The sequence below is a fragment of the Puma concolor genome, chromosome B4 (genome assembly GCF_028749965.1).
Source record: "Puma concolor isolate L17-30 chromosome B4, mPumCon1.1.hap2, whole genome shotgun sequence".
Classification (NCBI taxonomy): Eukaryota; Metazoa; Chordata; class Mammalia; order Carnivora; family Felidae; genus Puma; species Puma concolor.
In genome coordinates, this window is record NC_141673.1 from 131,429,746 (window position 1) to 131,451,946 (window position 22,201).

The following is a 22,201-nucleotide window of genomic DNA, read 5'->3' on the forward strand; positions in this document are numbered from 1 at the left end:
AACGTCACTCAGCCATAAAAAAGAATGAAATCTTGCCATTTGCAACAACTTGAATTGACCTAGAAGGTATTGTACTGAGGAAAAATAAGTCAGACAGAGAAATTCAAATGCTGTATGATTTCACTTATATGTGGAATCTACAAAACCAAACACGTGAACAAACAAAAGAAAACAAAAACAGACTAGTAGATACAGAGAAAAAATTTATGCTTGCCAAAAAGGAGAGGTAAGAAAGGATGGATGAAATAGGTGAAGGGGATTAACAGGTATAATATTCCAATTATAAAATAAACAAGACAGTGTGATATAGTATAGGGAATATAGTCAATATTGTAACAAGTTTGTATGGTGACAACATGGTAACTAGATGTATTATGGTGACTACTACTAAAGTATATAAATATCAAATCACTATGTTGTATACCTGAAACTAATACTACATTCTATGTCAATTATTCTTCAATTGAAAAAAAAAAGCTATTGCCTGAGAATCAGGCTTTTAACTTCGAAGAATGCTGGTGCAATTTTGATTGGGATTGCATTGAATGCATAGATTGCTTTGGGTAGTGTTGACATTTTGACAATATTTATTCTTCCAATCCATGAGCACGGAATGTTTTTCTATTTCTTTGTATCTTCTTCAATTTCCTTCAGAAGGTTTCTATAGTTTTCAGCATGCAGATCTTTTTTTTTTTTTTCTCAGATCTTTTTACATCTTTGGTTAGGTTTATTCCTGGGTATTTTATGATTCTTGGTGCAATTGTGAATGGGATCAGTTTCTTTATTTGTCTTTCTCTTGCTTCATTATTAGTGTATAAGAATGCAACTGATTTCTGTACATTGATTTTGTATCCTGCGACTTTGCTGAATTCATGTATCAGTTCTAGCAGGCTTTTGGTGGAGTCTGTTGGGTTTTCCATGTAGAGTATCATGTCATCTGCAAAAAGTTAAAGTTTGACTTCATCCTTGCCAATTTTGATGGCTTTGGTTTCCTTTTGTTGTCTGATTGCTTTTGCTAGAATTTCCAACACTATGTTAAACAACAGCGGTGAGAGTGGACATCCATGTCGTGTTCCTGATCTCAGGGGGAAAGCTCTCAGTTTTTCCCCATTGAGGATGATATTAGCTATGGGCTTTTCATAAATGGCTTTTATGATGTTTAAGTATATTCCTTCTATCCTGACTTTCTCGAGGGTTTTTATTAAGAAACGTTGCTGAATTTTGTCAAATGCCTTTTCTGCATCGATTGACAGGATCATATGGTTCTTATCTTTTCTTTTATTAATGTGATGTATCACGTTGATTGATTTGTGATTATTGAACCAGCCCTACTAGCCCAGGAATGAATCCCACTTGATCATGGTGAATAATTCTTTTTATATGCTGTTGAATTTGATTTGCTAGTATCTTATTGAGAATTTTTGCATCCAGATTCATCAGGGATATTGACCTGTAGTTCTTTTTTTTTTTTTTTTTTGCTGGGTCTCTGTCTGGTTTAGGAATCAAAGTCATGCTGGCTTCATAGAATGAGTCTGGAAGTTTTCCTTCCCTTTCTATTTTTTGGAATAGCTTGAGAAGGATCGGTATTATCTCTGCTTTAACTGTCTGGTAGAATTCCCTAGGGAAGCCATCTGGTCCAGGACTCTTATTTGTTGGGAGATTTTTGATAACTGATTCAATTTCTTCACTGGTTATGGGTCTGTTCAAGTTTCCTATCTCTTCCTGTTTGAGTTTTGGAAGTGTGTGGGTGCTTAGGAATTTTTCCATTTCTTCCAGGTTGTCCAGTTTTTTGGCATATAATTTTTCATAGTATTCCCTGGTAATTGCTTGTATATGAAGGATTGGTTGTAATAATTCCATTTTCATTGATGATTTTATCTATTTGGGTCTTCTCCCTTTTCTTTTTGAGAAGCCTGGCTAGAGGTTTATCAATTTTGTTTATTTTTTTCAAAAAACCAACTCTTGGTTTCATTGATCTGCTGTATAGTTTTTTTAGATTCTATATTGTTTATTTCTTTAAAAAAAATTTTTTTTTTAACGTTTATTTATTTATTTTGGGACAGAGAGAGACAGAGCATGAACGGGGGAGGGGCAGAGAGAGAGGGAGACACAGAATCAGAAACAGGGTCCAGGCTCTGAGCCATCAGCCCAGAGCCCGACGCGGGGCTCGAACTCACGGACCGCGAGATCGTGACCTGGCTGAAGTCGGACGCTTAACCGACTGTGCCACCCAGGCGCCCCTATATTGTTTATTTCTGCTCTGATCTTTATTATTCCTCTTCTCCTGCTGGGTTTGGGGTGTCTCTGCTGTTCTGCTTCTATTTCCTTTAGGTGTGCTGTTAGGTTTTGTATTTGGGATTTTTCTTATTTCTTGAGATAGGCCTGGATTACAATATATTTTCCTCTCAGGACTGCCTTTGCTGCATCCCAAAGGGTTTGGATTGTTGTATTTTCATTTTCATTTGTTTCCATATATTTTTTAATTTCTTCTCTAATTGCCTGGTTGACCCATTCATTCTTTAGTAGGGTGTTCTTTAACCTCCATGCTTTTGGAGGTCTTCCAGAATTTTTCCTGTGGTTGATTTCAAGTTTCATAGCATTGTGGTCTGAAAGTGTGCATGGTATGATCTCAATTCCTTTATACTTATGAAGGACTGTTTTGTGACCCAGTATGTGACCTATCTTGGAGAATGTTCCATGTGCACTCAAGAACAAAGTATATTTTGTTGCTTTGGGATGTAGAGTTCTAAATGTATCTGTCAAGTTCATCTGATCCAATGTATCATTCAGGGCCCTGTTTCTTTATTGAGTCTGTGTCTAGATGATCTATCCATTGTTGTAAGTGGGGTATTACAGTCCCCTGCAATTACCACATTCTTATCAATAAGGTTGCTTATGTGTGTGATTGTTTTATATATTTGGGGGCTTCTGTATTCGGTGCATAGACATTTATAATTGTTAGCTCTTCCTGATGGATAGACCCTGTAATTATTATATAATGCCCTTCTTCATCTCTTGTTACAGCCTTTAATTTAAAGTCTAGTTTGTCTGATATAAGTATGGCTACTCCAGCTTTCTTTTGACTTCCAGTAGCATGATAGATAGTTCTCCATCCCCTCACTTTCAATCTGAAGGTGTCCTCAGGTCTCAAATGAGTCTCTTGTAGACAGCAAATAGATGGGTCTTGTTTTTTTATCCATTCTGATACCCTATGTCTTTTGATTGGAGCATTTAATCCATTTACATTCAGTGTTATTATTGAAAGATATGGGTTTAGAGTCATTGTGATGTCTGTAGGGTTCATGCTTGTAGTGATGTCTCTGGTACTTTGTGGTCCTTGCAACATTTCACTCACAGAGTCCCCCTTAGGATCTCTTGTAGGGCTGGTTTAGTGGTGATGAATTCCTTCAGTTTTTGTTTGTTTGGGAAGACCTTTATCTCTCCTTCTTTCTGAATGACAGACTTGCTGGATAAAGGATTCTCGGCTGCTTATTTTTTCTGTTGATCACATTGAAGATTTCCTGCTATTCCTTTCTGGCCTGCCAAGTTTCAGTGGATAGGTCTGCTACTACCCTTATGTGTCTACCTTTGTATGTCAGGGCCTGTTTATCCCTAGCTGCTTTCAGAATTCTCTCTTTATCCTTGTATTTTGCCAGTTTCACTATGATATGTCATGCAGAAGATCGATTCAAGTTACATCTAAAGGGAGTTCTCTGTGCCTCTTGGATTTCAATGCCTGTTTCCTTCTCCAGATCAAGGAAGTTCACAGGTATGATTTATTCAAGTACACCTTCAGCCCCTTTCTCTCTTCTTCTTCTGGAATTCCTATGATAGGAATATTGTTCTGTTTGATTGCCTCACTTAGTTCTCTAATTCTCCCCTCATACTCCTGGATTTTTTTTTATCTCTCTTTTTCTCAGCTTCCTCTTTTTCCATAATTTTATCTTCTAACTCACCTATTCTCTCCTTTGCCTCTTCAATCTGTGCTATAGCCACCTCCATTTTATTTTGCACCTCATTTATAGCATTTTTAAATTCCTCATGACTTTTTTTAGTCCCTTGATTCTCTGCTGTTCTCTCTGCTTTTTTCAAGCCCAGTGATTAATTTTATGACTATTATTCTAAATTCTTGTTCTGTTATATAGCTTAAATTGGTTTTGATCAATTCGCTAGCATTCGCTACTTCCTGGAATTTCTTTTGAGGAGAATTCTTCCGTTTCACCATTTTGGTTAGTCCCTGCAGTAGCTCCAAATTTCAGGGCACTTCCCCTGTGCTGTCAGGAGATATTTGTGTTGGTGGGAGGGGCTGCAGTCAGATTGGATGTCTGCCCGCAGCCCACCACTGGGGCCACAGTCAGACTGCTGTGTACTTTATCTTCCCCTCTCCCAGGGGTAGGACTCACTGTGGAGTGGTGTGGCCCCTGTCTGGGCTGCTTGCACACTGCCAGGCTTGTGGTGCTGCTTCGATGGGATTTGGCCAAGGGCGTATTAGATGGGGTGGATCTGAAGGTGCATAGGGGCAGGAGGGGCAGGCTTAGCTAGCTTTGCCATGGGTGGTCCCCTGGGGGAGGGGCCCTGCAGCACCAGGAGGGAGGCAGCCCCGTCAGAGGGATGGATCCACAGAAGCACAGTGTTGGGTGTTTGTGCAGTGCAAACAAGTTCGGTGACGGGAACTAGTTCTCTTTGGAATTTTGGCTGGGGGATGGGAGAGGGAAATGGCACCTGCCAGCACCTTTGTTCCCCTGAGAGCTCTGTCCTTCTGGGCCTCAACAACTCTCCCTCCCAGCATCCTCTCACCCTCCCTGCTCTCCCAGCAGAGCTATTGACTTTTAACATTCCAGATGTTAAGTCCTGGTGGTTGTCAGAACTCATGCAGTCCCACCCCTCCACTTCTGCAAGCCAGACTTCAGGGGCTCTGCCTTGCCCAGCGGGCTGCCTTTCCACTGTCCCAGCTCCCTCCCACCAGTCCGTGTAGCATGCACCACCTCTTCATCCTCCCTACCCTCTTCTGTGGGCCTCTTGTCTATGCTTGGCTCTGGAGAGTCTGTTCTGCTAGTCTTCTGGCAGTTGTCTGGGCTATTTGAGTTGATGTGGGTGGAATCTAAGTGATCAGAAGGATGAGGTGAGCCCAGTGTCCTCCTATGCTGCCATCTTTTTCTTCTTCCAACCTCAATATTTTTGTACCTATTGAGGGCTAGTTTGTGACCCAAGTACATAGAGACAAATTGAAATGAAAACACAGTGGTTCAAAATGTCTGGGACACAGTGAAAGCAGTTCTAAGAGGGAAATATATGGCAATTCAGGCTTACCTCAAGAAACAAGAAAAAACTCAAACAATTTAACTTTATACTGAAAGGAACTAGAATAAGAACAAATAAAGCCCAAGGTGAGTAGAAGAAAGGAAATAATAAAAACCAGAGCAGAAATAAATGACATAAATACTAAAGAAAGAATAGGGAAAAGAAATCAGTGAAAACAAGAGCTGGTTCTTTGAAAAGATAAGCAAAATTGAGAAATCCTTAGCCAGACTCATCAAGAAAAAAAAGAGAAAGTCTACAAATAAATAAAATCTGAAACAAGAGAGAAGTAACAACTGACACCACAGAAATAGAAAGGATTATAAGAGAATAATATAAAAAATTATATGGCTATATATTTATTTGTTCCTGAGATGCAAGAATGGTCAATAATCACAAATCAATCAATTTCATATACCACATCAACAAAATTATGGATAAAAAGTCAAATTATTTCAATAGATGCAGAAAAAGAATTTGACAAGATTCAACATCCATTCATGATAAAAACCCTCAAAAATATGGGGTTAGAGGGAGCTTACCTCAAAATAATAAAGGCCCTATATGACATACCTACAGACAACCTCACACTCAAACGTCAGTTAACCTATGACAAAGGAGGCAAGAACATACAATGTGGGGATACAGTCTCTTCAATAAATGGTGCTGGGAAAACTGGATGGCTATATGCAAAGGAATGAAACTGGATTGCTTTCTAAAACTATACACAAAAATAAACTCAAAATGGATTAAAGCACTAAACATGAGATCTGAAACAATAAAAATCCTAGAAGGGAACACAAGCAGTAGTATCTCTGACATCAACCATAGTAACATTTTTCTAGATGTCTCCTAAGGCAAGGGAAACAAAACCAAAAACAAACTATCGAGACCACACTAAAATAAAAAGCTTTTACACAGTGAAGGAAAACAAAACAACAATCTCCTAAATGGAGAAGATATTGACAAGTGATATAGCTGATAAGGGGTTAGTACCAAAAGTATATAAAGAACTTATACAAAAAAAAAAAAAAAAACCCACAATCTAATTTTAAAATGTGCAGAGAATCTGAATATATATTTTTCCAAAGAAGACATGCAGATGGCCAGGAGATACAAGAAAACATGCTCAACATCACTAATAATCAGGGAAATGCAAATCAAAACCACAATGAGATATCAGCTCACACCATTTTAGAATGGCTAAAATCAAGAAGACAAATAAGTGTTGGTGAGGATTTGGAGGGAAAAGAAACTTATGCACTGTTGGTTGTAATGTAAATTGTACAACCACCATAGAAAACACTATGGAGTTCCTCAAAAAATTACAAATAGAAATACGATATGATTAAATAATTCCACTATTGGGTATTTATCCAGGGAAATGAAAACACTAATTTGAAAAGATATATGTACTCCTATGTTTATCGTAGCATTATTTACAGTAGCTAGGGCAAGGAAGCAACCTGAGTTTCCATCAATCTGCGCACAAATGCGTGCGCGCGCGCACACACACACACACACACTCTAGAATATTACATACTCATATAAAAGGATGATATTGTGCTATTTGAGATAACATGGATGGACCTAGAAGGTAATATGCTAAGTAAAATAAGCCAGATTGAGAAACACAGATACCATATGATTCTGTTCATAAACGGAATCTGAAAAAATGAATAAATAAAAAGGAGAATCAAAATTTTAAATACAGAGAATTGATGGTTGCCAGAGGGTAGGGGGTGGGTAATTGGACAAAATAGGTGAAGGGGAGTTGGAGATACAGGCATCCCATTGTGGAATGAGTAATTCATGGAATAAAAAGCAGAGAATAAGAAATATAGTCAATGATATTGTAATAGTGATGTAATGTGACAGATGGTAGCTATACTTGTGTTGAACATACCAAAATGTATAAACTCGTCAAACCATTAAGTTGTACACCTGAGGCTAATGTAACATTATGTGTCAACTATACTCAAAATACAAACAAACAAAAAACAAAAACAAAACCCATCTATATACTACCAAGAAAAGACTCACTTCAAACCTAAAGATATGAACAGATTGAAAGTGAAGGGATGGAAAAAGATATTCTATGCAAATAGAAATGAATAAAAAAGGTGGGTTACCAATACTTGTATCCGACAAAATAGACTATAAAACAGTGTGGCAAGAGACAGAGAAGCACATTACATAATGATAAAGGGGTAACTTCAACAAGAGGATATAAAAATTGTAAATCTGCACCCAAAATTGGAGCACCTAAATACAGAAAGCAAGTATCAACAGACATATAGGGAGAAATTGACAGTAATACAATAATAGCAGAGAGCTTTAATACCCCAATTATATTATTAGATAGATTATCCAAGCAGAAAATATGGAAACAGTGTGGATTTAACAAATATATACAGAACATTCCAACCCCAAACAGCAGAATGAATATTTTTTCTTAAAAAAAATTGTTTTAATGTTTTATATTTGAGAGAGAGAGAGAGGCAGAGAGAGGCAGAGAGAGGCAGAGAGAGGGAGATACAGAATCCAAAGCAGGCTCCAGGCTCCAGGCTCTGAGCTGTCAGTACCTCTGAGCTGTCATGGGCTTGAACCCATGAACCATGAAATCATGACCTGAGTCAGATGCTCAACCAACTAAGCCACCCAGGTGCCCCAAAATGCATGTTTTTTCAAAGGAATATGGAACATTCTCTGGTAGATCACATGTTACACCACAAAACAAGACTCAGTATATTTTCAGAAGATTGAAATCATAGTATACATCTTTTTCCAATGACAACAGTATTAAACTACAAATCAATCATAAGAGAAAAAACCTGCAACACACACACACACACACACACACACACACACACACACACACACCTTTTGTGACCACAGTGGTATGAAATCACAAATTGATCATAAGAAAACAACAAAAAAATACACAATTATGTGGTAGCTAACCAATATGCTACTAAACAACTTATAAACCAAGAAACCATTTCTTCTTGAAGAAATCAAATAATATAAATTTTAAAAAATGGATACAAATGAAAATGAAAACACAACATATCTTTGGAACACAGCAAAAGCAGTTCTAAAAGAAAATTTATGGTGATAGAGGTGCACCTCAAGACACAAAGAAAACTTAAATAAACAATCAAACTTTATGCCTAAAGGGACTAGAAAAAGAGAGCAAAGCCCAAAGCAAGTAGAATGAAGTAAATAATAAAGATCAGAACAAAAATAAATGGCAGAGACTAAGACAATAGAAAAGATTAATAAAAAAAGAGATGGTTCTTTGAAAAGATAAACAAAATTAATAAACCTTTAGCAAGACTCATCAAGAAATAATGAGACATGACCCAAATAAAATCAGAAACAAAAAAGAAGTAACAAGTGATACCAAAGAAATACAAAGGATTAAAAGAGACTACTGTGAAAAATCATACGCTAAGAAATTGAACAACCTAGAAGAAATGAATAAATTTCTAGAAACATCATCTTCCAAAACCCAACCAGGAAGAAACAAAATATAAACAGACCAATTACTGGTAACAAAACTCAATAGGTGATCAAAAAACTATGAACAAACAAAATCCAGAATTAGATGGATTCTCAGGTGAGTTCTAGCAAACATTTAAAGAAGAGTTTACACTTACTCTCCTCATACTATTCCAGAAATTAGAAGAGGAAAGCTTCCAAAAACATTCTATGAGGCCAGCATTACCCTATATGAAAACCAGACACCACAAAAAAGAAAACTACAGGCCAATATTTGTAATGAATACAGATGCAAAATCCTCAACAAAGTACTAGCAAACCACACTCAAAAATACATTACAAGGATCTATCAAGCAGGAATTATTCCAGACATGCAAGGATGGTTCAATACCCACAAAATCAACTTGATACACTACATTCACAAAACAAGGGATACAAACCATATGATTATCTCAATAGATGCAGAAAGAGCACTTAACAAAATCAAAATCTGTTCATGATAAAAACTCTGAACAAAGAGGGTTTAGAGGGAACATACCTCAACATAATAAAGGCCATATATGACAAACCCGCAAGTAACATGATCCTTAATGGTGTAAAATGGAGAGCTTGTCCTCCATGATCAGGAACAAGACAAGGATATCTACTCTCACTACTTTTATGTAACACAGTACTGGAAGTCCTAGCCACAGAAATCAGACAAGAAAAAGAAATAAAAGGCATCCATACTGGTAATGAAGAAGTTAAACTGTCACTAGTTGCTGATGACATGATACTATACACAGAAAACCCTAAAGACCCCACTGAAAACTATTAGAAGTAATAAATGAATTCAGTAAGCTGGAGGATACAAAATTAATACACAGAATCAGTTGCATTTCTATACACTAATAATGAAGCAGAAAGAGAAATTAAGAAACAATCTCATTTATACATTCACCAAAAAGAATAGAATATCTAGGAATAAACTTAACCAAGGAAATACCTGTGCTCTGAAAGTACAAAATGTTGATGAAAGAAATTGAAGGCAATACAAACAAATGGAAAGATATTCCATGCTCATGGATTGGGAGAATCAATATTAAAATATAGCACCCAAAGGAAACTACAGATTCAATGCAATTGCTATCAAAATACCTATAATATTTTTCACAGAACTAGAACACAAAATTCTAAAATTTGTATGGAATCACAAAAGACCCTGAAGAGCCAAAGCAATCTTGAGAAAGAAGAACAAAGCTGAAGTTACCGCAATTCCAGATTGCAAGATATATTACAAAGCTCTAGTAATCTAAACAGTATGGTTCTGGCACAAAAATAGACACTTATCAGTGGAACAGAATAGAGAGCCCAGAAAGAAACCCACACTTATATGGTCAGTCTATGACATAGGAAGCAAGAATATACAAAGGGGAAAAGACAGTCCCTTCAATAAACGGTGCTGGGAAAACTAGACTGCTATATGCAAAAGAATGAAATTGTACCACTTTCTCACACCACACACACACACACACACACACACACACACACACTCAAAACAGATTAAAGACCTAAATGTGAGACTTGAAATCATAAAACACCTAAAAGAAAACATAGGCAGCAATTTATTTGACATTAACTATAGCAACACATTTCATTTTTTTAAAACCAAAAATAAACTATTGGGATGATACCAAAATAAACAGTTTTGCACAGCCAAGGAAACAATAAAAAAAGGAAAGGCAACTTAATGGATGGGAGAAGATATTGGCAAATGATATATCCAACAGATGTATTTAGATGTTTAGATATATTTATATCTATATATTTAGAGATATTTAATCTAAAATATATAAAGAACTTATATGACTCAACACAAAAAAGTCCCCCAAACTCCCTAACAATATAATTAAAAAATGTACAGAGAACATGCATATACATTTTTCCCAAAGAAGACCTACAGATGGCCAATAGACACATGAAAAGATGTTCAACATCACTAATCACCAGGGAAATGCAAATCAAAACCACTATGGGATATCACTTTAGACATGTCAGAATCACTAGAATCAAAAGGACAAGAAATAAGTGTTGCGAGGATGTGGAGAAAAAGGAACTCTTATACACTGTTGGTGGGAATGTAAATTGGTGCAGCCACTGTGGAAAATAGTATGGAAGTTCTTGAAAAAATGAAAACTAGAACTACCATATGATTCAACCATTTCACTTCTGGCTATTTATCGAAAGGAAATGCAATCACCACCTTAAAAAGGTATCTACATCTCCATGTTCATTTTAGCATTATTGACAATTGCAAAGACATTGAAACAACCAGAGTCCACAGAGAGATAGGCAAAGGACATGTGTTGGGTACACACACACACACACACACACACACACACACACACACACACTATTATTCAGCCATAAAAAAGGAGTAAATCTTGCTATCTGGGACAACACAGATGTACCTTGTAGGCATAATGCTAAGTGAAATAAGTCAGACAGAGAAAGACAAATACCATATGTATGATATCACTTGTGGAGTTATACATTATATGTGGAATCTAACAACAAACAAACTCATACAGAGAAGTGGGTGGTGGCTACCAGAGGCAGGAGGGTTGGTGTAATGGGTGTAGGGGTGTAGGTGGTAAAAATATTCAAGCTTTCAGTTAATAAGATAAATAAATCCTGGGGATGTAATGTAAAGCATGGTGACTGTAGTTAACAATACTGTACTGTATTTTTGAAAGTTGCTAATCCCTTATCATACACACAAAACTTTTAACTATGTTTTTGTTGGTTGGTTGGTTGGTTTTGTGATGGATGTTAACTTATTGTGGTAATCATTTTGCAATATATATACACATATCAAATTATTATGTTGTAACCTAAACCTACTACAGTGCTATATGTCCAATATTATCACCAAAAAATCAGTTGTCTTTCTATGCACTAACAATGAATTCTCAGAATAAAGATGAAGAAAACAATCACATTGAGGGATGCTTGGGTAGCTCAGTTGGTTAAGTATCTGACTGGCTCAGATCGTTATCTCAGAGTTCATGAGTTCGAGCCCCATGCTGGGCTCTGTGCTGACAGCTCAGAGGCTGGAGCCTGCTTAGGATTCTGTGTCTCCCTCTCTCTCTCTGCCCCTCCTCCACTCATGCTTTCTCTCTCTCTCTCTCTCTCTCTAAAATAAATAAATATTAAAAAAATTAAAAAAAACCCAATCACATTGACATTTGCATCAAAAGCAATGAAATACCTGGAATGAGTTTAACCAAGGAGGTAAAAGATCTGTACACTGAAAACGCTAAGACATTTATGAAAGGAAGTGAAGAAAAAACAAAGAAATGGAAAGATATTCCATGCTCTTAGATTGGAAGAATTAATATTATTTAAATGTCCACAATACCCAAAGCTAGGTACAGATTCAAGCCCATTTCCATCAAAATTCCGATAGCCTTTTTTTCCTAAAAAATAGCATAATCCTAAAATTTGTATGGAATCACAAAAAATCCAAACAGCCAAAGCAATCTAGAGCAAGAACACAAAGCTAGAGGCATCACACTGCCTGATTTTAAAGTATATTACATCTTCTTTATCCATTCATCAGTTCATGGGCATTTAGGCACTTTTCATAATTTGCCTATTGTTGATAGGGCTGCTATAAATGGGATGAGCCCTGGGTATTTTATGTAAGTGATGAATCACGGGAATCTACTCCTGAGACCAAGAACACACCGTATACATTGCATGTTAGCTAACTTGACAATAAATTATATTAAAAAATTAAAAAAAATAAAAAATAAAGTATATTACAATCAACAGAGTGAGGAGACAATCTATTAGATAGGAGAAAATATTTGCAAATGATACCTCTGATACGGAGCTAATATTCAAAATATATAAGTAACTCACACAAGTCAATAGTTTAAAAATCTTATTTAAAAATGGGCAAAGGATCTGAATAGACATCTCTCCAAAAAAGACATACAAATGGCCAACAGGAATATGAAAAGATGCTGAACATCACTAATTATCAGGAAATACAAATCAAATCACTAAAATTTAAATTAAAGTTGGTGCAGGCACTATGAAAAACAGTATGAAGATTCCTCAAAAAATTAAAAATGGAGATACCATATGATCCAGCAATCCCACTTCTGGGTATATATTCAAAGGAAATGAAAATAGAATTCAGAGAGCCATCTGCACTCCCATGTTTACTGTAGCAATATTCACAACAGTCAAGATATGGAAACAACTGAAGTGCCTGTCAATTAATGAATGGATAAGGAAGATGTGGTGTATGTATATATACAATGGACTGTTGTAATGTATATACAATGAACTGTTGATTCAATTATAAAAACGAAGGAGAAGAAATGGAGAAGTGTTGGCCAAAGATTACAAACTTAGTTATAAAATGAATAACTTGGGGCTCTGATGTTCAGCATGGTGGTTATAAATAACACTATTGTATTATATACATTAGAGCTGCTAAGAGTACATTTTTTCTCAATGAACTACCATATATCCTTTATCTAGATTTGTCAATTTAACATTTACCCATTTTCTTTTTTTAATTGAAATATAGTTGACACACAATGTTACATTCATTTCAGGTGTATCGCATAGTGATTTGACAACTCTATATGTTATCCTATGCTCTTCACGAGTGTAGCTACCATCTGTCACCATATGACACTATTCACTATTACAATACCAATGACTGTATTGCATGTGCTGTACCTTTCATCCTTGTGACTTATTCATTCCATAACTGGAAGTCTGTATCTCCCACCCCCCTTCAGCCCATTTAGTCCATCCCTTTATCCCCCTTTTCTCTGGCAACCATCAGTTTGTTCTCTGTATAGGTCTGATTTTTTGTGTGTTTTTAGATTGCTAGATTGCACACTAAGTGAAATCATATGCTATTTGTCATTTTCTATCTGACTTATTTTACTCAGCATCATACCTTCAGAGAGTAGATCTTAAATGTTTTCACCACAAAAACACAATGGTATGTATGTGAGATGATGGTAGTCATTGGTAATGATGGTGGTAATCATTTTTGCAATATATAAATGTATCAAGTCAATACAATTTATATCTTCAACTTAATGTTATATACCAATTATATCTCAATAAAACTGAAAAAGATGAAAAATAAAAGTATTGAGTGTTACTACCCTTGAAAGTGGAGGTGCCTATCTTCTGAAGGTCAGAGATAAGTGTGGAAGATGCTGCCATGGAAAGGGTCCCTGATTTCAATGTGGAATGGGATCCTACACATGGAAACCATGTAGCAGTGTTCACCTTCCAGGGACAGAGTAGGTGTTTAATTAACAGAAAGCATGACCAAGGAGGCCATCCAAATGATTGATCATGGAGTTCCCAGGATTGAAAAATTGATAAACCTCCTACTATATATATAGTAGGATATATAGGCTATTGGCTATCCTACTATATAGATAGTTATAGGGATAGAGATAGAGATAGAGATAGAGATAGAGAGAGAGAGAGAGAGAGATAGAGATAGGGATAGAGATAGGGATAGAGATAGAGATAGAGATAGAGATAGAGATAGAGATAGAGACAGAGATAGAGATAGAGATAGAGATAGAGATATCTTATATAGGATATTGATATATATACATCAATATATATTGATTGATATATATATATCTCCTAATATATATTGATATATATCCTAATATATATTGATATATATTATCCTAATATATATTGATATTTATATCTATCAAACAGGGACCTGCCTTGAGTCTCTATTTATGGATTACTCACAGTTTTTCAAATAATTCCAAGACCTGAGATAGTTCATAGAGCCTTTGATAAAATGGAAGATCAGAAACCCTTGAAGAAAGACCCTGTGGTAACATTACAGGATGCTATAAATCTTCCTAGTTGTCCATCAAGAACCTTCAGGTGCTCACCAGAATAAACGTGCACCAGAGAAAGGGAAATCCTAAAACCTTTATAGGATTGGATAATGGTGCTGAGCTATGCCTGCCTGAGCCAACAGTCAGAGGGGATGCTTAAGGGTTAGTAAATGGTGTTTGGACCCAAGTCCATCTTACAGTAAGTTTCATGGGTTTGTGAACCCACATTGTGGTATTTACCCCAGCTTCTGAATATGTGATTGGAATAGACAGTTCTAGCATATAGTAGATGCCCATATCGGATCCCTGAACCATGGCATTAAGGCCATATGGCAGGGAAGGTCAAGGGGAAACCCTGATGCTTCTCCTGTTAAGTAATGCTGATGTATATAAATAATAGACCAAATAGAATCAGTGAGAACACTATCTTACCAAATCGGGAGTATCAATAAGAAAAATGATAAAAAGGAACAAAATAGAGATTCTGGAGTTGGAAAGGCACAATAACTGAAATAAAAATTTCGCCAGAGGGACTCAACAGCAGATATGAGCAGACAGAATAAATCATCAGTAAATTGAAACATAGCTTAATTGAGACTATCTGGTCTGGTAAACAGAAGTAAAAAAGAATAAAGAAAAATGAACAGAGACCAAGGGGCCTGTGGGACAGCACTAAGCTTGCCAACACAGAATAATGGGAATCCCAGCAAGAAAAGAGGGGGATAAAAGGAAACAGAAAATAGATTAGTGGTTGCCAGGCACTAGGGTGAATGGGGAGTAGGTACAGAGTTTCTTCTAGAGTGATAAAAAGGATCTGGAGTTAGATTGTGATGATGGTTAACAACATTATGAATACACTGCTTAATTATACACCTCACAATTTTTTGTCACACAAACTTTATCTCAACAAAAAGAAATCACCATTCAGGTCCTCTTGTCTTCCCTCCTTTATTATGCCCCATCATCCTAAGCCACACTGAATGAAATTTGCTCAGCCCCTAATGTCTTTGTTTATACTACTCCCCTGCCTTTTGTCTTGTTCTTCGTCCCCTCCACCTCAGGAAAGCTTATCTAAGTTTCCAAATCTATTCCAAGTCTACCATGACTCTCACTCCCCCACAGCAACACTTGTCATTCTTTAACATTTTATAGTTTACAAGAGGGTAACTATTGAGAAGCCTTGGGCGATTGCCTAACAGTTTCTCTAAGAATCATTTTTTTGACAAAAAACACCCAAAATTCCCATCTTAGCCATTTTTAAGCATACAGTTCAGAAGTGTTAGTTATATTACCCTGCACAAGCACTAAGACTCATTTAAACCCTGATTTGTGAAGCCTGCCCTAACCGTCTAACGAATCAATTACTCCCTCCTCTGTGATCCCATAGCATTTTGGGCACACTGCCATTTTAGTGTTAACTACATTTATTTCTGGTTAGTTTTGTTTCTGTCTCCCTTACTAATTTTTCGGCTCCCTCAGTGCAGGGCTCGTAGCTAATTCTGCCCTGAATTCTCAGTGGCAAGCACAGCCGAGCAACACTGACTGAATGCTCATCAAGCCAAAAATAAATGGGGTAAGAATGCCTTTCATTACAAACTGAGCTTCCCAGAAGTGTGACAGCCAAAGATTTGAAGAGGGAGAAGCAAAAATGACTTTATCCACCCAGGCTTTCTCCTCTTCCTCTGTCTTGATCTGATATCTTGCCTCAGCCTTGGTCAACCACAGGGGTCATGGGGATTACTCCATGGGTTCCTGAGTCCTCAGCGGCTATCCTCAAGGAACATCCTACCTCCAGAACAGCTTCTTCCATGGCTAATGTCCTAGAGCAGCTGAACTGCCATTATCCAAAGCTGTCTGTTTTGTGTATAAATATTTATCCTCCTCGTTTCCAATTCTCGCGGAGTATAGGACCATAGCAAACACCCTTGAGCCGTTCCATCTGCTTGCTCCCTTATGCAACCAACACAAGAAAATAATTATGTGGCAAAATCACTTTTTGGTTAGTTAGACACCATCTCTCCAGGGAGAGAATTAAAAACCCCCTTGCTTTTCTCTTCCCTCTTCAGCCCTGCCTGCCATCCCCTTCCTGTCAACAGAGCTTATTGTCTTTGACACTAAAGGCTGAACAGAGTTAAGGGTAAAACTGTAAGTTTGCTGTTTTTCAGCTTTTGCTGAAGACTCAGAGAGGAGGCTGAACAAAGGAACTAAAATGAATCTTTGATGATCTGGGTTTTTCCAATTAATCCTGTACTTCATTAAAAGATCATGAGTTGGCTGTATCACTCTGTCCCTTTGAGATGAATCTTCTTTTGCCAGATGGCTGAGCATGAACTGGGTGGCCTGGCATTTCATTTCTTCCTGTCCAGTAAAATGAGAAAATTCAAACCAGGCACTGAAATGTCCTTTTCTTTTATTAAAAACATCTCTTAATTGTGTAGTTGGGTACTCTGAGAGTGAGCCTCAACATTTCTAAATCTTTGAATGCTGGAAATGGAGATAAAACTGGGTCGTGCCATTCTAAAAGTGCCAGACAATTACATAGTGTGACCCTAAACTTGTGGCTTTCAACCTTGACAGCCCTTAGGAACAATGGCGGAAATGTACATAAAGGGCTGCCTGCCAAGCCACTCCCTGTGTCACCTGAATGGGGCTCTAGCATCATGTCATTTAAAAACAAAACCAATCAAATAAAAAAGCAAAACAAAATACCTTCCATATGATGATAATATGCAGCAGGGACTGAGAAGTCACTCTGAGGGTAAAATAGGTTATTATCTTCAGAAGAAGCACTTTATTCTAGGAAAAATTATTTTGGGGAGCCCCCTTGGTTAAGACGATAACAGTTCAAGTAGTTGGAGCACCTCTAAATATTGATAAGCTGGTCCAAATGCAAATACTTTTAGCCTGGTATACATTCCTGTGTAACAATTACCACAAGGTTATTAGTAACTGTGTCATTAGTGATTATTTCGTGAAGCTATGAGATAATAATATGCATGTTTTATCGGCCTAAAGCCACTCACATTCATCATCTCACGGTTTCCCAGCTTAGCTGGATTCTCTGCTTCAGGGCTTGTCACTAGGCAGCAGCTGAGGAGTTGGCCATGGCCGGGGTCTTTGCTGAAGGCTTGACTTGACTTCCAAGCTCACATGATTGTTGGCAAGATTGGTTCCTCGTGCTGCTCAAGTGATGTCCTTAGTTCCTAGCAGCTTGCTGGCTGGCGGCTGCTCTCAGACCCACATGGGCTTCTCCAGCAAGGCTGTTTGCTTCATCAAAGTGTACAAGCCAAGAGAGCAACAGAGAAAGTCTGAAAGCAAGACATAAGTTACAGTCTTCATGAAGAATAACATCCAATCATCTTGGTAATATTCTATTGGTTAGAAGCAAGTCACTGGCTTCATATCACCCAAAGTGAGGAAAATACACAAGGACATGAATACCACGATTTGGGGATCTGTGAGAGCCAACTCAGAGCTTGCGTGCTGAATTAAATTGAAATCCCATTCAATTTAATGGGATACAAACATGTCCTTTCATGAAGAGGATATATCCTGATATTTTTTCTAAGTTTTATGGAGGTATAGTCGACAAAAATTATATATATTTAAAGTGTACAACATATTTTTATAGGTTTATATACACTGAGAAATGTTTACCACAGTCAAGCTAGTTAACGTATTCATCACCTCACATTTTTTTTTCTTTTTTTTTCTTTTTTTGTTTAGGAAGAATGATTGATGTCTACTGTCTTGGCAAATCTCAACTATACAATATAATATTGTTAGCTATAGTCAGCCTCCTCTATGTTAAATATTCAGAACTCAATCATCCTGCATATATATTTTTCTTTCTGTTTTTCTTGTCTTTCTTTCTTCCTTCCTTCCTTCCTTCCTTCCTTCCTTCCTTCCTTCCTTTCTTTTTCTTTCTTCTTTCTTTCTTTCATTTCATTTCACTTCATTTCATTTCATTTCATTTTTTTTAGAGAGGGGCAGAGGGAGGAAGAGAGAGAATCTTAAGGAGGCTCCATGTTCAGCGTGGAGGGGCTCAATCCCACAAACCCTGGGGTCATGACCTGAGTTGAAATCAAGAGACACTCAACTTACTGAGCTACCCAGAACCCCTCATCCTGCATATACTAAACGTTGTATACATTGATCAATATTTCCCCATTTCCCCTACCCTCTAGCCCCTGGTAACCACCATTCTACTCTCTGCTCCTCAGAGTTTGACTCTTTTAGAGTCTATGCATTAGTGTTATCATGCAGTATTTGACTTTCTGTGTCTGGCTCATTTTACTTAGCATACATAATATCCTTCAGGCTGAACCATGTTGTCACAAATGGCGAGATTTCCTTTTCTTTAAAGGAGTTTCTTAAGGCTGAATAATAGTCCAGTGTACTTCCATATCACATCTTCTTTATTTATTCATCCATCAGTGGACACTTAGGTTGTTTCCATATCTTGGCTATTGTAAATGCTGCAATGAATGGAATCTTTTTGAGACACTGATTTCATTTCCTTTGGATACATACCCAGGAGTGGTATTGATGGATCATACAGTAGTTCTGTTTGTAATTTTTTTTTATTTTGTGAGTTTCAGGCATATGGCTTTATAACTTAACATCTGCATACACTACAAAGTGATAACCACAACAAGACTAGTTATCATCCATCACTGTACTTTTGATCCCATTCACCTATTTCCCATACTCCCCAGCCCCTTTCCCCTCTGGTAGCTGCTAGTCTGCTCTCTGTATCTATGATTCTTTTTTTAAAGATTTCTCATACAAGTGAAATCATATGGTATCTGTGTTTCACAGTCTGACTTATTTTGCTTAACATAATATCCTCAAGGTGCATCCATGTTGTTGCAAATGGTATAATTTCATTTATTTACGGTTGAGTAGTGTTGCATTGTATAAATATACCACATCTTCATTCATTCATCTATTGATGGACGTTTAGGTTGTTTCCGTCTTTGCTCTTAAAAATAATGCTGCAATCAACATAGAGGTGCATATATCTTTCTGAATTAGTGTTTTGTATTCATCAGATAAGTACCCAGAAATGGAATAGCAGTGTACTTTTTTGAGGAAATTGCATGCTGCTTTCCATGGGGGCTGCACCAGTTTGCAATCCCACTAATAGTGTTTGAGTGTTCCCTTTTCACCATATCCTTTTCAACACTAATTTCTTGTCTTTTTGATAATAGCCATTCTAATATCACGGATATTAGGTGATATCTTATTGTGGTTGATTTGCATTTCCCTAATAATCATGACATTTAGCATCTTTTCACATGTTTGCTGTACATCTGTATGTCTTCTTTGGAGAAATGTCTATTCAGAATCCTTGTACATTTTTAAGTTAGATTGTTTACTTTTATTGTTATTGAATTATAGGAGTTCTTCATATATTTTGGATATTAATATCTTATTGGATATATGGTTTGCAATCTTCTCCCATTCAGTAGGTTGCCTTTTCATTTTGATGATGGCTTCCTTGAGGTAGGCTTTTTCTCAAGGTAGTCCTGTATTGCCAAGAACTTCCTGCTTAAACCCAGTTTTGCTGCATCCCATACATTTTGGTAGATCATATTTCCATTTTCTTTTCCCTCTAGGTCTTTGTTTCCTCTTTGATTTCTTTGACAACCCATATGTTGTTCAGTAGCATGCTGTTTAAACTTCATATTTTTGCTGTTTCTCCCATTTTCTTCTTGTAACTAATTTCTGGTTTCAGACATGGTGGTCAGAAAAGTTGCTTGATAGGAATACAATTTTCTTAAATTTACTGAGACTCATTTTGTGGCTCAACATGTGATCTATCCCAGAAAACGTTCCATGTATACTTGAAAAGAATGTGTATTCTGCTGCATTTGGATGGAATGTTCTGTATATGTCTGTTAAGTCCATCTGGTTTAATGTCTTATGTAAAGCCAATGTTTCCTTATTGATTTTTTTTTGTCTGGATGATCTATCCATTGATGAAAGGAGGGCATTAAAAGTGTTCTATTATCGTATTGCTGTCAGTTTCTCCCTTTTGATCTGTTAATATTTGCTGTATATATTTTTGTGTCCAATGTTGGGTGCATACATATTTATAAATGTTATATCTTCTTGCTGGATTGATCCTTTTATCATTATGTAATTCCCTTCTTTGTCTTTCATTACATTCTTTGTTTTAAAGTCTATTTTATCTGACAGGAATATAGCAACTCCAGCTTTCTTTTCATTTCCATTTGTGTGGAATATGTTCGTCCTTTCCTTCACTTTCAGTCTGTATGTGTCCTTACTTCCAAAGGGAGTCTTTTATAGGCAGCATATAGATGGGGTCTTGTTTTTTATCCATCTGGCCACTTGATATCTTTACATTGGTAAATTCAGTCTATTTACATTTAAGTAATTATTGATAAGTACATATTTACTGCCATGTTGTTAATTTTTTTCTGGCTGTTTTTCTAGTTCCTCTCTGTTCCTTTCTTCTCCTCTTTCTCTCATCCCTTGTGGTTTGATGAGTTTCTTTAGTGTTATGTTTACATTTCTTTCTCATTTATTTTGTGATTTCACTATAAATTTTTTCCTTGTAGTTACCATAAGGCTCACATCATATAAACATACTTGTGTAAATAGCAGTTTGCCTTAAGTTGATAACAATTTAAACACATTTCAGAGTTTTACCTTTTTACTTCCACCCAACGTTGTTTTATATTTTTGATGACACATTTTACATGCTTTTAATTTATGTTCCTTTATCTAATTATTGTAACTTTTGTTAATGTTAATACTTTTGTCTTTTAGCCTTTATGCTTGGTTTATATGTGATTTATCAGTTACCTTTGTTACATATTTGTTTTCCAGTAAATTTTTACTTTTGCATATTTTCTTATAAGTGCCATTTCTTTTTGGCTTAAAGAACTCCTTTTAACATTTCTTGTACAACAGTTTTAGTGATGACAAACTCCTAACTTTACTTTTGGCTTATCTGGAAAGCTCTCGATCTCTCCTTCAATTCTGAGTATTAACCTTGTTGAGCAGAGAATTCTTGGTTGGAAGTTTCTTCCTTCCAGCATTTTGAATATGTCAAACCACTCCTTTCTGGCCCGTAAAGTTTCTGCTGAAAAATCTGAGAGCCTTATGGGGTTTTTCTTGTATGTAGCAAGTTATTTTTCTCTTGCTGCTTTTAGGATTCTCTCTTTACCCTTAACTCTTACCATTTTAATATAATGTATCTTGGTTTGGATCTCTCTGGGCTTCTTGGGCCTGGATGTTTGATTCCTTCCCCATATTAGGAAAGTTTTCATCAATTATTTCTTGAAATAAAATTTCTGTCTCTTTCTTGTTCTTCTGGGACTTCTATAATTCAAATGTTATTCTGCTTGACGTTGTTCCAAAGGCCTCTTATCTTCACGTAATTTTTTCATTTTGCTGCTCTCTGGATGAGATCCATTGTTTCATCTTCTAGTTCACTAATCTGTGCTCCTACTTTATCCAGTCTGCTATTCAACACT